A 15,944-nucleotide genomic window follows, 5' to 3' on the forward strand; every position below is an offset into this window, starting at 1 on the left:
ACCCTGCAAGCTCCCCGCAAGAAGCGTGAGACTTGCAACACTGCACCCGGCGACCCCGACTCGACTGGTGGAGATCCGACGCCTCAGGAGGGACCCCAGGACTACTCTGATACTGTGAGTACCAAAACCTGTCCCCCCTGAGCCCCCACAGCGCCGCCTGCAGAGGGAATCCCGAGGCTTCCCCTGACCGCGACTCTTTGAACCTAAAGTCCCGACGCCTGGGAGAGACCCTGCACCCGCAGCCCCCAGGACCTGAAGGACCGGACTTTCACTGGAGAAGTGACCCCCAGGAGTCCCTCTCCCTTGCCCAAGTGGAGGTTTCCCCGAGGAATCCCCCCCTTGCCTGCCTGCAGCGCTGAAGAGATCCCGAGATCTCTCATAGACTAACATTGCGAACCCGACGCTTGTTTCTACACTGCACCCGGCCGCCCCCGCGCCGCTGAGGGTGAAATTTCTGTGTGGACTTGTGTCCCCCCCGGTGCCCTACAAAACCCCCCTGGTCTGCCCTCCGAAGACGCGGGTACTTACCTGCAAGCAGACCGGAACCGGGGCACCCCCTTCTCTCCATTCTAGCCTATGTGTTTTGGGCACCACTTTGAACTCTGCACCTGACCGGCCCTGAGCTGCTGGTGTGGTGACTTTGGGGTTGCTCTGAACCCCCAACGGTGGGCTACCTTGGACCAAGAACTGAACCCTGTAAGCGTCTTACTTACCTGGTAAAACTAATCAAAACTTACCTCCCCTAGGAACTGTGAAAATTGCACTGTGTCCACTTTTAAAACAGCTATTTGTCAATAACTTGAAAAGTATACATGCAATTTTGATGATTTGAAGTTCCTAAAGTACTTACCTGCAATACCTTTCGAATGAGCTATTACATGTAGAATTTGAACCTGTGGTTCTTAAAATAAACTAAGAAAAGATATTTTTCTATATAAAAACCTATTGGCTGGATTTGTCTCTGAGTGTGTGTACCTCATTTATTGTCTATGTGTATGTACAACAAATGCTTAACACTACTCCTTGGATAAGCCTACTGCTCGACCACACTACCACAAAATAGAGCATTAGTATTATCTATTTTTACCACTATTTTACCTCTAAGGGGAACCCTTGGACTCTGTGCATGCTATTCCTTACTTTGAAATAGCACATACAGAGCCAACTTCCTACAGGGTGCATGGCTATGAAGTAACACAGATGGCAAATGCATCAGCTCTGTTCCAGCTATTGTGCCCAAGACCAATTTAAAACACACAGGTACAATGAACAGAGGGCCAGGGATATTTGTTATCCCTCAATTTGTATCATTTGCTTCATGTTTTACGCTACAGATATGTAAAGTAGCACCAAACATTTAGATATGAAGCTGTGTGCATTACTTTGGCATTCATTCCTAGTGTAATTGCGGCACAACCAAATCAAGCTATCAGCCTAAGATATTACCTGAGTTTAGAAAGAAATGTGTACATATGGGCCAGAATACAGTTCAGACGTGTATTCAAAATAATTGGGGATCACATTAATTCCTTGCTTTAGCTTGTGAAAAACATCTCTTTCCTGGTACACTCACAGACCATGGATAAACCATATGTTTGAGCCGCATTACCATCATCAATTGACGTGAAAACAGCACTAATTTACAAGATCAAGTTGTGTTTTGTAAGTTTGTGCTGCTGTTGCATCAACAAATGACGGTAATGTGTAGCAATTATTGTATAACTCAGGGCCACTGTATGTTTAACTTGCATTCCACATGTCCCAAAACTTTGCCTACAGCATATCAACAAATCTGCTACTGTCATACAGAGCATTTAAATGTTCACATTACTCTGAATTGTACTCACCAACAGGGCCACCAATCATAACACCCAGGTGGTCCAGCAGGTCTTGCTCTCTGGCAACAAGGTCAGCCCAATGGTGCTTCAGTTGGTGGTCGTTGCGTGGTGTGTTGATAATGCAACGCAGATGGTACAGCACCTTGGACCACCTGAGCCGTCTCGCCTCCGTGTGATACCCCTATATCACCCTGCCACCTGCTTCAATCATGAGGGGGAGGAAGTGGCACACCAGCCAAATGAATGCCCCCAGCTCCTTCTCACTCATTCTCCCCAGACATGGCCTACCCAACATGACAGAAATAATAGTACAAATAAAGGGTGCAGAGGAAAATAAGGGCAAGGAGGGAGGAAAATGAAAGTAAAGTAACCCACAAACAGCCCAACTATCCCCAAACTAACAATACCCACTACAGACTCCCAACAGTACAAAGACAGAATAAGACACCAAATAAGACAAATACACACTTACAATGAACAACTGAGACAATTACAATGGAAAAGATGACAAATAGGGTGGAACACAGGAGACAAAAGCACAAATTGGACAGACAAATCTCTCAGCACAGCCACACAGTCTAGAAAAATCACAGACTGCAAAGTGAAAGTGAAAGTACACCCATTTCTGTAAACAGGATATTCTATTACATCACTTCCTGCCTCAAATGCGGTGCGTTTTTATTATGATGCGTCAATATTTTATGACGCTTACAGTCTGTGCATCAATGTTTTTTTACGCAAATGCTTAAAAATTACCCCGCATTCATAGTTCCATATATTTTGCATTGGTTGCTTGGGGTACAGTGGAGGAATTACCGCTCGGGCTAATGGATGTATAATTGCTGTGAGCGTCATTTTTCAACGCATATGCGGCGATTTTTTACGCATATGCATCTTTTTTGATGTGTTTGCCTCAAAATATAAGTCTTTTACAGTGTTTGTGTCATTTCTCACATTTTTAAAGTACATGACAGCTGTAACTGTACAGGGATAGGCCGTTTGCTCCTGCATTGTGTATTCCAGTGTTTGGGCACATGTGGCAGATCACACTACTGCGGACCATGATACTCATGTTGTTGTACCGGATAAGCACTCATCACTGACGCAATAGATACCCAAACTTTTTTAATACAAATTAGTAATACCCAGCTTGAGCAGGTTATGCATCAATAGAGTATAGCAAGGCTAAGCAACTTAATACATTAACTCATTGCCTGTGTGTCAATATCTGTGAATTGGGTATTTCGATTTTTGTTGGGCCTCTGTGTGAATGTCACAAGACGTGCTTTCATTAATGTGCTTGTATGCTTGTGTTGTAAATGTGGATAACCTTCACAAACTATTCAGTGTAGATATGATATGTGTTTGTCATACATGTAGCATCTAATGCTGTGTGAACTGCACTGACTTTTGGGACGATATATCTCCCATGACAAACTATGCACATGATAGATAGAGGAAAGTTGATAATGGCAATGAGTAAACCATCACATGTACAGGAATGTTGGATACCACATCCTGGTAACTTGTTTGTATACTAGCCATGAGTCAGTCTTTTGAAAATGCTATGTAGGTACAGTGTTTGTGGCACAGAGTCGGAAAACAATCCAAAAATGTGATGTCACTCCACAGTTTGAGTCCTATATATGACATATGTTTCTCGTGTGGCAGTGGAGGACCAGCAGACCAAGCTGCATGTGTTCACATATTTTCAGTGGTTAATTGCACAAATGTGTACCCGCTGTTATTATTGTCCTCCATGTTGTCCCTGTTACGTGCATGTCTACTCATGAGTCTGTGGATCCATTCCCTGCATTAACAGAGTATCCTTCAAAGTAGAATTGACCGTAAGCCAAAAGGGAATCGACAACACACAAGGGGATATTTGAGCTATGGCACTGCAGAACTTTTATGAGGCTGACAACAGGGTAACCTTGGTGTGCTCACAAACGTAATGGATCAGTAAATAGAACCCGACAGCTTTCATCACAACATTTGTACACAGGGTGGTGTTGAAAATTCCCACTGCAACAGGGAATATCAGTGCCTCTGTGCTGATTAATCTCACAGCTAGTCACCACGCAACCACCATCATTGGGTTGCAGCCAATTTGAATCTGTGTGTGGACCTTGAGGGCACAAACATGTTTTGTCCATTCATGCACATTAGCAAACTTTGTTTTTTGTGCTGGAAGCACCATTCCAAATCCATGCATACAGCCATAGTACACTGTCACTGTTTGTCACTCATACATACATGAAACACAGGCAAGGGATAGTGCCGGGATTAGGCTATTTGAATACATGTCCCAGACCTCGATACCATATGTAAACAGATTAAACTATACAATATATATTTGTGGATTAATCGTATACCTACCAGACACAATGCCCCAGGAGGAAAGTGAGGGCATGGAAAGCAACTATGAGAGAAATGTAGCCACAAGGAACCTCCATGGTAACACAAAGACAGGTAACAATCAGACTCACAGGATGCACGCTCTATCAGAAACTAACATGAACAAGGCAAATGCCCAGTGAGCAGACTCAGACTGGGAAAGCCTGAACAACATTGTGGAAAATAAAAACTGGATTTGTGCTGTCGGCTGCAACGTTACAAAATAACCCAAGGGCTGTGTTACACAAGTGGTTCATACGGCAATGCAGAAAAAGGATATACATAAAATGGCAGCTTCTAAGCAGTTCCAGGCAGCAGCAATGGCAGTGCAGATTCAAATGGCTGGTCTGCATGGAAGTGCTCACAGGTGTGTGCAGCTTCATGTTCTCAGAAGTCCTGTAGGTGTAAATCCAGTTCAAAGGACTAACAGTACCTTTTACATGAGAAGCAATGGACAGGTGATTACAGGTCCTACAGACTACCAGGCAGTTCATTATCGGACCTGAAGTCCATGCAGTCAGATGAACTAGGACTATGGCATGCCATACTAAAGAGGGAAGCACACTGGAGTCAGAATGTGAGTCTGGGTGTGTGTAGATGCTGGATTATCAAGGTACAAATGGTCCTGTTGCAGGGCCACCTAGAGAAGGGTGGGAAGAGACTGAATAAATGAATGTGACAGCACTTATAACCTGGGATGGCATGCACAGGGCATGTCTTGTGAGCAATGCTTGTCATACTTGGGGCACTCGTGCTATCCATTTGCAGCTTACATGGACTTTTTGTCACACATGCTCCTTGCAGAGATAGCTGATGTCACACTTACTGCTGTCAAGGGTGTGGTCATACATTCCTGTTACTAATGCAATTGTAAATCCACTGGCTCACGTATGAAGCAGGATTTTTACTTGTGATTGATGGTGTCTTAGTTGTGTGCCATATGCTGCAATGAACCATGTTGCCAACATGGATGTGTCCCAGAGTTGTGTTACTCTGACATTGCCCTTCAAATGTGAAATGAACACCATATATGTCATTTACACTGTGTGTGAAGTTGGGTGTACATTCATACCAAACAAATGTGATATGGCTTTTTCAGTATCCTAATCTGTATTACTGCACTGCTCCATGGGGCTAAATTCAGATTGTGATTCCTAGGGATCATGTGATGCATAAAAAATTACCCAGACCATGATTTAGTGATTAGATTAGGTGTTTAATGAGATATGGTAAGAAAGTGGTGATGGTGACTATAGTTAAAAGACATTTTGGACTATGTGTTGTCTCCGATGCCATCCTGCAGCAGTGTTTGGATGGTCCCCCTCATGTTGATGGACAGAATCCTCCTCTTCCTCCTCTTCAGGCATTTGTGGGCCGGGTTCATAGAGGGGAATGTTCCTCCTTACACATATATTGTGCAGGATGGCACAGGTCAGAATGATCTTGCAGACCATTTCCTGGTAATATAAAAGGCTGCCTCCGGTGATGTTGAGGCACCTGAATTTTGACTTCACGATGCCAAAGGTCCTCTCTACTATGGTGCGTGTCCTACGATGTGCGTCATTATAGGCATGCTATGCTGCAGTGCTTGGGTTTGCAAATGGGATCATGATCCATGGCTGGATCCCATACCCCTGATCAGCTGAAAGAGAAATGAGTGAACAAAATTTAATGGAGTTGCACCATGATTATCACTTTGCATGGCAGTTGTTATCTTGTGTTGTCTGTGACTCATCTGTGTTTGTGTTATTGTGTGGAATCCTAGGCTTCTAGGATGTACCATCAGCATTGGGTTGTTTCATTATCTGAACTGGTGTTTGGCTGATTGACCGGATGTCAGCGGGATTTTTGTAGACTTGCAGTACATTGTGTACTCCCATGCATTATGTCATGTGAAAGAGGTGTCCATGGGGCATATTTATACTCTGTTTGCGCTGAATGTGCATCAAAAATTTTGACGCACAATTGGCGCAAACCGTGCACCTAATTTAAACTTTGACGCCCGAGCCCAGGAGTGCCAAAACCCCGCTGTGTTCGTCATTTTCTGGATGCGGGAAACCTCCTTGCGTTAAAGACATGCAAGGTAGGCGTTCTCGTCCAAAAAATGATGTAAACACCTGTGCGCCTTATTTATGTTACCGCGCAATAATGACGCACGGCTGGGAGGCGGAGTCAGAAAATGATGCACAACCCGATTTGCGTCACAATAACGCCTGGGTCTGGGCAGGCGTTAAAATGAGGCAAACACACCTGCATTTAATGAAACCACACAGAAGCAACAACAGAGCTCCAAAAGGAAGACATGGAGGTGCTTTTCATCCAGCATGCACACAGACGCAGAGCACAGGACCAATAACAGCAGCTTCCACAACACCAGCAGGGACCCCAAAGGCAACGTAAAGGGAGGAGAGGATATTCCGCACCAGGACAACCCTTCTGGGACTCCGCCAACAAGACATCATTCAGAGGTACAGGCTGGACTGGTAAGCCATTCAGCAGCTGCTGCGCAACATTGAGCCACAGTTAGCACGAGCTTGCAGACACCCCACACCATTCCACCAGAAACCAAGCTGCTAGCTGCACTACACATGTTGGCAAGTGGCTCCTTTCAAACCACTCGCTCCCTGGTTGCTGGGATCTCACAGCCATCATTCTCCGCCTTCCTACCCAAGGTACTGGATGCCATCATCTCACTCACACCCCGCCACATCTGCTTCCCCAACACACAGCAGAAGCAGCAGGAGACAAAACAGGGGTTTTACCAAATTAATAGCTTCCCACACGTCCTTGTTGCCATTGACAGCACACATGTACGCATTGTGCCACCTGCTGCAACCAAACATCTATTCCGCAACAGGAAGCACACACACGCCATCAATGTGCAGGCCATTGTCGATCACCGGGGATCGATCACCAACATCGTGGTAAAGTATCCTGGGAGTGTACATGATTCATTCATCTTCCGTCACTGGTCCATCAATCAACACTTCCAGGATGGAAGATATGGAAATGGACTACTTGTTGGTAAGTACAGAAACCTCCCTATGTACACACAGCACAGCAACCCTCTAGGACACACAACACATACACCACGACATCGACATGTGGACAGGAACACACTGAGGTTGTGACAGCGCTTGGCATGTTTGATATCTTCACCCAATGGGAGACACACCTAGGGACAAATGACCGTTCCAAATAACAACTGATGCCACTCCACAGACACAAGGGAACAAATTACAAACAACACAATGACAAACACATGGCCCCTACTGGCAGTACATTTGGGAAGATTAAACTATTAATACACTCAATCCAACACCCTTCAAATCAATACGTAGTGTGTAAGGGGTGTGTAACGTTTTTTGCTGCAGGTCAAACACCATGGCACACATAGCATCATGATGAGTACAATGAAGGACATCTGCAATCATTGAGGCCGTTCCAATATCTCACATCACTCCTGCTCTCACATTGCCCACTACCAAGAAGCAAGTGGACTGTGTGAAGAACACATCTTGATGGGACAATATTGAAAGTGCACATTCCTGCACATACGCATAGCGACAAATTACCACACACACAACAGATGTACTGCCATACGGACCTTCTGAAACTCTAAATGACAACCTCAGAACCAAGTTAGCCACCGGAACCTGAACATGTTCAGTAGTTTAGGAACACGTAACAACCTGAGTCGACTTGGCAATGGCAGAGAAATAGGTCTGAAGCGGACTTGTCACACATGCGACACTAGTGTATAGTCAATTGTTAACACGTCAGTGCTCACAACGTACGGAGATGTTTTGCACAATGTCACCTTGCAAAATCTAAGTGTCTCACTGATGCTACAATTAATCTATTGCATATGTCAAATTGTATGGGATGTCCAGGGTACAAAGATGCAACCGTGTTACCACCACTGTCAAATTGATTCTGTGTATGCAACTATCATCTCACCCCCAGTTAAGACTCAGGGGCACCTGTGTCACAAGTCACAATGCAAGGGAGTACACACTCTACTGCAACCCTCCAAAAATACTGCTGACATCCGGTCAACAGCCAAAGACCCGTTCAGATAAGGAAACAACCCAATGCTGATGGTACATCCTAGAAGCCTAGCAATCGACACAATAACACAAACACCAATGAGTCACAGACAACACACGAGAACTACTGCCATGCAAGGTGATATTTATAGGGCAAGCTACATCAACATGTTCTCACTCATTTTCTCTTTCAGATGATCAGGGGTATGGGATCCAGCCATGGATTATGACACCATTTGGCAACCCAAGCACTGAATCAGAGCGTGCCTATAATGAGGCACACAGGAGGACACGCACCATAGTCGAGAGGACCTTTGGCATCCTGAAGTCAAGATTCAGGTGCCTCGACATCACCGGAAGCAGCCTCCTATACTCACCAGAAATGGTGTGCAAAATAATTTTGACCTGTGCCATCCTGCACAACATATGTGTAAGAAGGAACATTCCCCTATATGAACCCGACCAACAAATGCCTGAAGAGGAGGAAGAGGAGGATGCTGGCCATCAACATGAGGGGGACAATCCAAACACAGCAGCAGGATTGCGTCGGAGACAACAGATTGCACAACATTTCTTTTGCCCCTACACACCCATCACCACTGTCTTACCATATGTAAATAAACACCTATACTAATCACCATATCATGGTCTGGAAAATCATTTTTGCATAATATTATCTCTAACTATTAGCTTCAGAGTGTAGCCTCATGGAGCATTGCTGAAATACCGATTAGGACACAGAACATTGCTAAACTAGTTAGATGCGTATGAATGTACAGCCACATTTACTCACACTGTAAATTACATATATCCTGTACATGTCACATTTGAAGGGCAATAGCAGAGGACCACACCTATTTCACACATATATGTTGGCAAAAAGGTTCATTTCAGCATACAACTAAGACACCATCAGTCAATAATGGAAAAAAAATGCATCATACATGAGACAGTGGATGTGCTATTGCATTAGTAACAGGAATGTATGACCAGACCCTTGACAGCAGTAACTGTTACATCACCTATCTTTGCAAGGACAATGTGTGAACAATGTGTGACTAGATTTCCATATAAGCAGCAAAGTCATAGCACAAGTGCCCCAGGTATGACAAGCATTGCTCACATGACATCCCCTGCACCTGTCAGCTCATGTCCTAAGTCCTGACACACCCATGTTCCAGGTCTGACCCCACACGTCTTCAGAGGTCCCTGGAATGGTAATATGTGTACCCAGATAATCCCTCCTCTACACACTCCCAGACTCACAATCTAAATCCAGTGTGCTTCCCCCTTTAGTATGGTATGCCATAATCATTGTACTTCTGTCTGCATCGACGTCACATTAAATAAGGCACTGACTTGTAGTTTCTAAGACCTGTACAGTGATTCCCATGTGAAAGGTACTGTTGGCCCTTTGAACTTGAATCTCACATACAGGACTTGTGAGAGACTGATGCTGCACACACCTGTGAGCACCTCCATGGAGACCAGCCATTTGAACATGCACTGTCCTTGCAGATGCTTGGAACAGCATAGAAGCTGCCATTTTATCTATAACACTGTTATGCCTTGCTGATTAACACAGCTGTGTAACACAGCCCTTGGGTTAATGTCTTACCTTCCAAAACACAGGACAAACACAGTTTTCCATTTCAACTGTCTTGTTCCTCCTTTGACCAGTCTCAGTCTGACCACTGTGTATTTAGCTTGTGAACTGTCTGGATCCTGATTGACCCTCCATCCTGTTAGCCTGACTGGCTCCTGTCTTTACGTTACCCTAAAGGTTCCTTGTGGCTACATTTGTATCATAGTTGCTTTCCCAACCCTCATATTCCTCCTTGGGTATTATGGCAGTTGGGTCTACAATGTATACTCACATACATTGTATACATTGTATAATCAGTTTATTTATTGTACCATGGTTGGGAACTTATCTCCAAATACCCGAATCATGGCCTATCCCTTGTCTGGGTCTCATGTATGCATGAGTGACAAATTGTGACAGTGTACCGTGGCTCTTATGCAGGGATTGGGTATGGTGCCTCCAGCAGAAACAACAACGTCAGATAAAGTGCATGAAATGTCTACAGATTTTAGGTCCATGACAGTCCTCACGCTGATTCACATTGCTCTCAACATATTGATGGGGCGTGCATGGTGAATGGCTGTGAGATTAATCAGCACAGAGGCAATGATGTTCCCAGATGCAGTGGGAATTTTAGAGGCCAACCTGTGTACAAATGTTGTGATGACACCTGCCGGTACAATAATCCTGAGATATTAACTGTATCAGCACACCAAGGTTGACCTGTTGACAGTCTCATAACATGTCTGCAGTGACAGGGTTGGACCATCCCCATGTGTGTTCTCAAATCCTCATTGGCTTTACTTCGATAGATCTGCGAAGGATACTTTGTAGATACTGGAAATGGTGCCACAGACTCATGACCAGACCTGCACGTAACTGTGACAACATAGATCCCAATAATTATACAGGTGAAACAATGGCCCACACACATGAACCAGCCACCTCTGTGCATCTTACCACTGGAAATATGTGAACATGTGCTGCTTGGTCTGCTGGTCCACTGCCATAGGAGAGACATGGCTCAGGTATATGACCTCAACTGTGGCGTAACATTACAAATGTGGTTTATCTTTGGTTCTCCGTGTCACAAACACAGTACCCACATGGTATGTACCCATGCCTGACTCATGGTGGGTTAACAAACAAATGCCTAGGAAGTAGTATGCAACATTCCTGGACATGTGATGGCCAAGTTTTGGACCATTGACATGAACAACCGTCTGCTATCTATCCAGTGCATGCTTTGTCATTTGTGGTGTTTATGTTACAAAAAAACTAGAAAGTGCACACAGGAGTTGTTGCTACATGTATGACTAACACACGTCCTCTCTCATTTCCACACTGACTTGCATCTGAGGGTTGGACACAATGACTCCACATGCATTCAAGCATATTTGCTACAATTCATCTTGTGATGGTCACACAGTAGGTCAACAACAACAGTAGTAGCCAAATCACACACATTTACCCATAGCCTTTGAGTTATTGTACTTATGTGCGTCGCCTAGCTCTCCTCTCTTGACGCCAAACATGCCCAAATTGGGTAATACATATTTGTAGCCCACAAGTTTGGCCATCTATTACGTCAGTGAAGAGTGAAAATCCTGTACACCAAGTAGCGGATTATGGTCCACAGTAGTATGATCTGTCACATGTGGCCATACACCGTAATGCCCAAATTGGTTGCAATCAGCCTATCTCTGTATTGTCACAACTGTCATGTACCATTAAAATCGAAAAATGACCCAAACCCAGTTTATGTCAGAAATTTTGACACATACACGTCAAAAAATGACGCACATGCGTCTAAAAATTATGCTTATGCTTAGAAATATGCCCTGAAACATCCATTGGCCCTGAGCGGTATTTCCCACACTCTACCCCAGAAAATTAGTTAAGTTGGAAACATTTTTTAACCATATGGATGCAGGGTTAATTCTACTCATGTGCGTAAAAAAAAAATGACGTGCAGACTGTAAGTGTCATAATATTTTGACGCATAACAATAAAAACGCACCGCATTTGAGGCAGGAAGTGATGTAATAGGATATCCTGTTTACAGAATTGGTACAGTGGGTGTACTTTCACTTTCACTTTGCAGTCTGTGATATTTCCTGACTGTGTGGCTGTGTCTAGAATTGTCTCTCTGCGCATTTTGTGATTTTGTCTGCAGTGTGGTCTTTAAATTGTCTTTTTGTGTTTCATAACTGTCTGTGGTATCCTGTCTGAGTGTTTTTGTGATCATTTGTGTTGTCAACATTTGTCTTTGTTGTGTTGGGAGTCTGTTGTGGGTAGTGGTAGTTTGGGTATAGTTGGGCTGTGTTTGTTGTTTTTTTGCATTTTTCCTGTCCTACTTTCTCTTTATTCTTCTTTTTTCCCATTTATCCCCTCTTTATTTTTCTGAGATAATGTTGGGTAGGCCTCGTCTTGGCAGGATGGGAGAGGAGGAGCTGGGTGGGTTCATTTGGTTGGTGTGCCATTTCCTACCTCTTTTGATCGAGGCAGGTGGTCGTGTGAACCAAGGTTATCACACAGAGACACGAAGGCTCGCCGTGGGCAAAGGTGTTTCACCATCTGCAGAGGATATACAATACACCACAAAATGACCACCAGCTGAAGCACCGGAGGGCTGACCTTGTATCCAGGGAGCAAGATCTGCTGGACCACCTGGGTATTGTGATTGGTGGCCCTGTTGGTGAGTACAAATCAGGGTAATGGGCACGTTTAAATGCTCTGTAGTGACAGTAGTTGATTTTTTCTTAATCTGCAGGCAATGTTTTTGAACATGTGGAATGCTAGTGAAACATACAGGGCCATATTTCTACTTTGTTAGCACCGCAATTGCGAGCTGTTTTGAAGCAAGAGCGTCGCAAACTTACAAAATACAATTGAATTTAGTAAGTTTGCGCTGCATTTGTGTCAAACAGCAACACAAATGTGGTGCAAAATATGTTTAGATATGGTCACAGTTGCCTGTGAGGTGTAGAAATTTCTGACACATTACTGTCATTTGTTGAAGCAACAGCTACACTAACTTTATAAACACAACATGAGCCTGAAAATTAGTGCAGCCTTCACGTCAATTGATGATGACGGTGTGGCGCAAATATATGTTTCATGTGTGGTCGGTGAGTGTGTCAGGAAACAGATCATGGAAATCCAGAAGATTTTCAGAAATATTGTGTCCCTCCATTGTTTTCAGATTCATATCTGAACTGGATTTGGACACATACGTAAGACATTATAGCTGCGCTCAGCTAACATCTTAGACTTATATTTGGAGTTTGTAGTGCCACATTTCCTCCATTTGGTCCAGGGGCTCCTGTGGTGCTGGACTCCCACCTCCATGCTTCAGTGCTGACTTCCTGTTCCTGGCCATCTTTTCCTTGGTCCTGCGCTTGCAGTCATGCCAGCGTTTCTTGCACTCGATGACTGTTCTGCGTACTTCTGCCACACTGTTGATCTTGTCAACGATTTGTTGCCATATTGCCTCTCTCCTACTGATTGGCAACTTTGAGGTGACAAACAGTTGGTGCTGATGTTCCGTCACCTCTTTCACCAGAATTTCCTGTTCTTCTGCACTGAAGGAACACTTTCTTTTATTCTTCTCCCTGTCCTGGGTCTTGTGTGGGTCCTCCTGGCTGGTTCCTACTCTGTTGTCATCTTCCTGTGTTCTGTGCAAGCATCTGGGATCCATTTTGGCTCTCCTCTGCACAAATTGCTGTGTTTGGGGCGATTTTTTACGCTATTGCATAAAAAAACGCTGCATATCCGGTTTGCGGTGTCGTAAACAGGCTCACAGTCATTTCTGCCACATTAACGTTGTTTTCCTTTACGATGTGACGCAGTCGTTTGAGTAAAAAAAAATGACTCACACTTGTGGTTTGCGCCGCCGTGCGTCAAAAGTATAAATTTGATGCCCGCACGGCACTAAGAAATGGCGTTAGCCGGCGGTAATATTTTTGACGCAAAACTGCGTCGGTGCAGTTTTGCGTCAAAAAGTATAAATATGGGCCCATGTGTCTTAACTTGGGATGACATGCTACTTCCATACACAGAATCAATTCCATAGTGGTGGTAACAAGGTTGCATCTATATGGCCTGGACATCCCATCCAATTTAACATATGCATTAACATCTGTTAAACATCAGTGATGCCCTTTGATTTGGCTCGGTGACAATATACTCCATAAGTTGGCAGCACTGAAGTGTTGACAATTGACAATGCACAAATATCCCATGTGTGACAAGTTCTATGCAAACCTATTTTTCTGCCCTCACCGAGTTGGCTCATGTTCAAACGTGTACCTACACTACAGAACCTGGTCCACGTAATGTGGCTACCTTGGTTGTGGGGGTGAAGATTTAATTCTAAGATGGTCCATATGCCTGTACATCTGTTGTGTGTATGTGTAATTGTGTCAATCCGTATGTGTAGCAATGTGCACTTTGCAATATTATCACATCAATATGAGTTCTTAGCACAGTCCACTTGCTTATTGGTAGTGGGCAATGTCAGCCCAGGAGTGATGTGAAATGTTGGTACAGCCACAATGATTCCATGTCCCATTCATTAGAGTCATCATCATCATGCTATGTGTCTCATGGTGTTTAACCTGCAGCGAAACACATTGCATACCCCATATATAGTACATATTGTTTGGAAGGGTGTGTGATTGAGTGTTATTGATGTGATGTTGGAAGAATCATCTTCCTAGTTGTACTGCAAGTTAAGGCCATGTTATTGTCACTGTGTAGTTTTAAATTGGTCCCTTGTGTCTCTGGAGTGGCATCTTTTGTTATTTGCATCTGTCATTTGTCCATAGGTGTGTATCTCATTAGGTCAGGATAACAAACATGACTAGCAGTGTCACAACCTCTGTGTCTTCCTGGCCACGTGTCAATGTAGTGATGTATGTGTTGTGTGTCCTACAGGGTTGCTGTGCTGTGTGTATATAACTGGGTTTCTGTACTTACCAACAAGTGGGCCATTTCCATATCATCCATCCTGGAAGTGTTGATTGATGGTGCAGTGGCGGAAGATGAATGAATCATGTACACTCCCAGGATACTTTGCCACAATGTTGGTGATCAAACCCCAGTGATCCACAATTGCCTGCACATTGATGGAGTGTGTGTGCTTCCTGTTGCGGTGTAGATACTCGGTTGCAGCAGGTGGCACAATCCGTACATGTGTGCAGTCAATGGCACCAAGCACGTGTGGGAAGCCTTGTTTGGTCTCCTGCTGCTTCAGCTGTGTGTTGGGGAAGCTGATGTGGCGGGTGTGAGGGAGATGATGGCATCCAGTACCTTGGGTAAGAAGGCAGAGAATGAGTGCTGTGAGATCCCGGCAACCAGGGCACCAGTGGTTTGAAAAGAGCCACTTGCCAACATGTGGAGGACAGCTAACAGCTTGGCCTCTGGTGGAATGATGTGGGGTGTCTGCAAGCTGGGTGCCAACTGTGGCTCAATGTGGCGCAGCAGCTGCTGTATGGCTTGCCAGTTTAGTCTGTACCTCTGGATGATGTCATGTTCCCTGAGGCCCAGAAGCGTTATCCTGGTCCGGAATGGTGTGGTGGAAGCTGCTGCTGTTGGTCCTGTGCTCTGTGTCTTTGTGCATGCTGGATGAATAGCACCTCCATGTCTTCCTTTTGGAGCTCTGCTCTTGCTTCTGTGTGTTTTCCATAAGTACTGGTGTGTTTGCCCAATTTTAACTCCTGCCCTGACCCAGGCGTTAATTTTTGACGCAAATCGGGCTGTGCGCCATTTTCCGACTCCACCTCCCAGCAGTGCGGCATTTTTGCGCGGTTGCATAAATATGGCGCACAGGTGTTTAAGTAATTTTTTGGACGGGAACGCCTACCTTGCATGTCATTAACACAAGGCGGTTTCACGCATCCAGAAAATGACGCACACAGCAGAATTTTGGCGTTCGCAGGCTTGGGCATCAAAGTATAATTATGGTGTTAGGTTTGCGCTGAATTTGCGTCAAAATGTTTGGCGCAAATTCGGTGCAGATAGAGTATAAATATGCCTCCTAGTTTCTTTAGAAACAGCTGTTTCTGCTTACCT

This window comes from Pleurodeles waltl, chromosome 4_1 (genome assembly GCF_031143425.1).
Source record: "Pleurodeles waltl isolate 20211129_DDA chromosome 4_1, aPleWal1.hap1.20221129, whole genome shotgun sequence".
Taxonomy (NCBI): Eukaryota; Metazoa; Chordata; class Amphibia; order Caudata; family Salamandridae; genus Pleurodeles; species Pleurodeles waltl.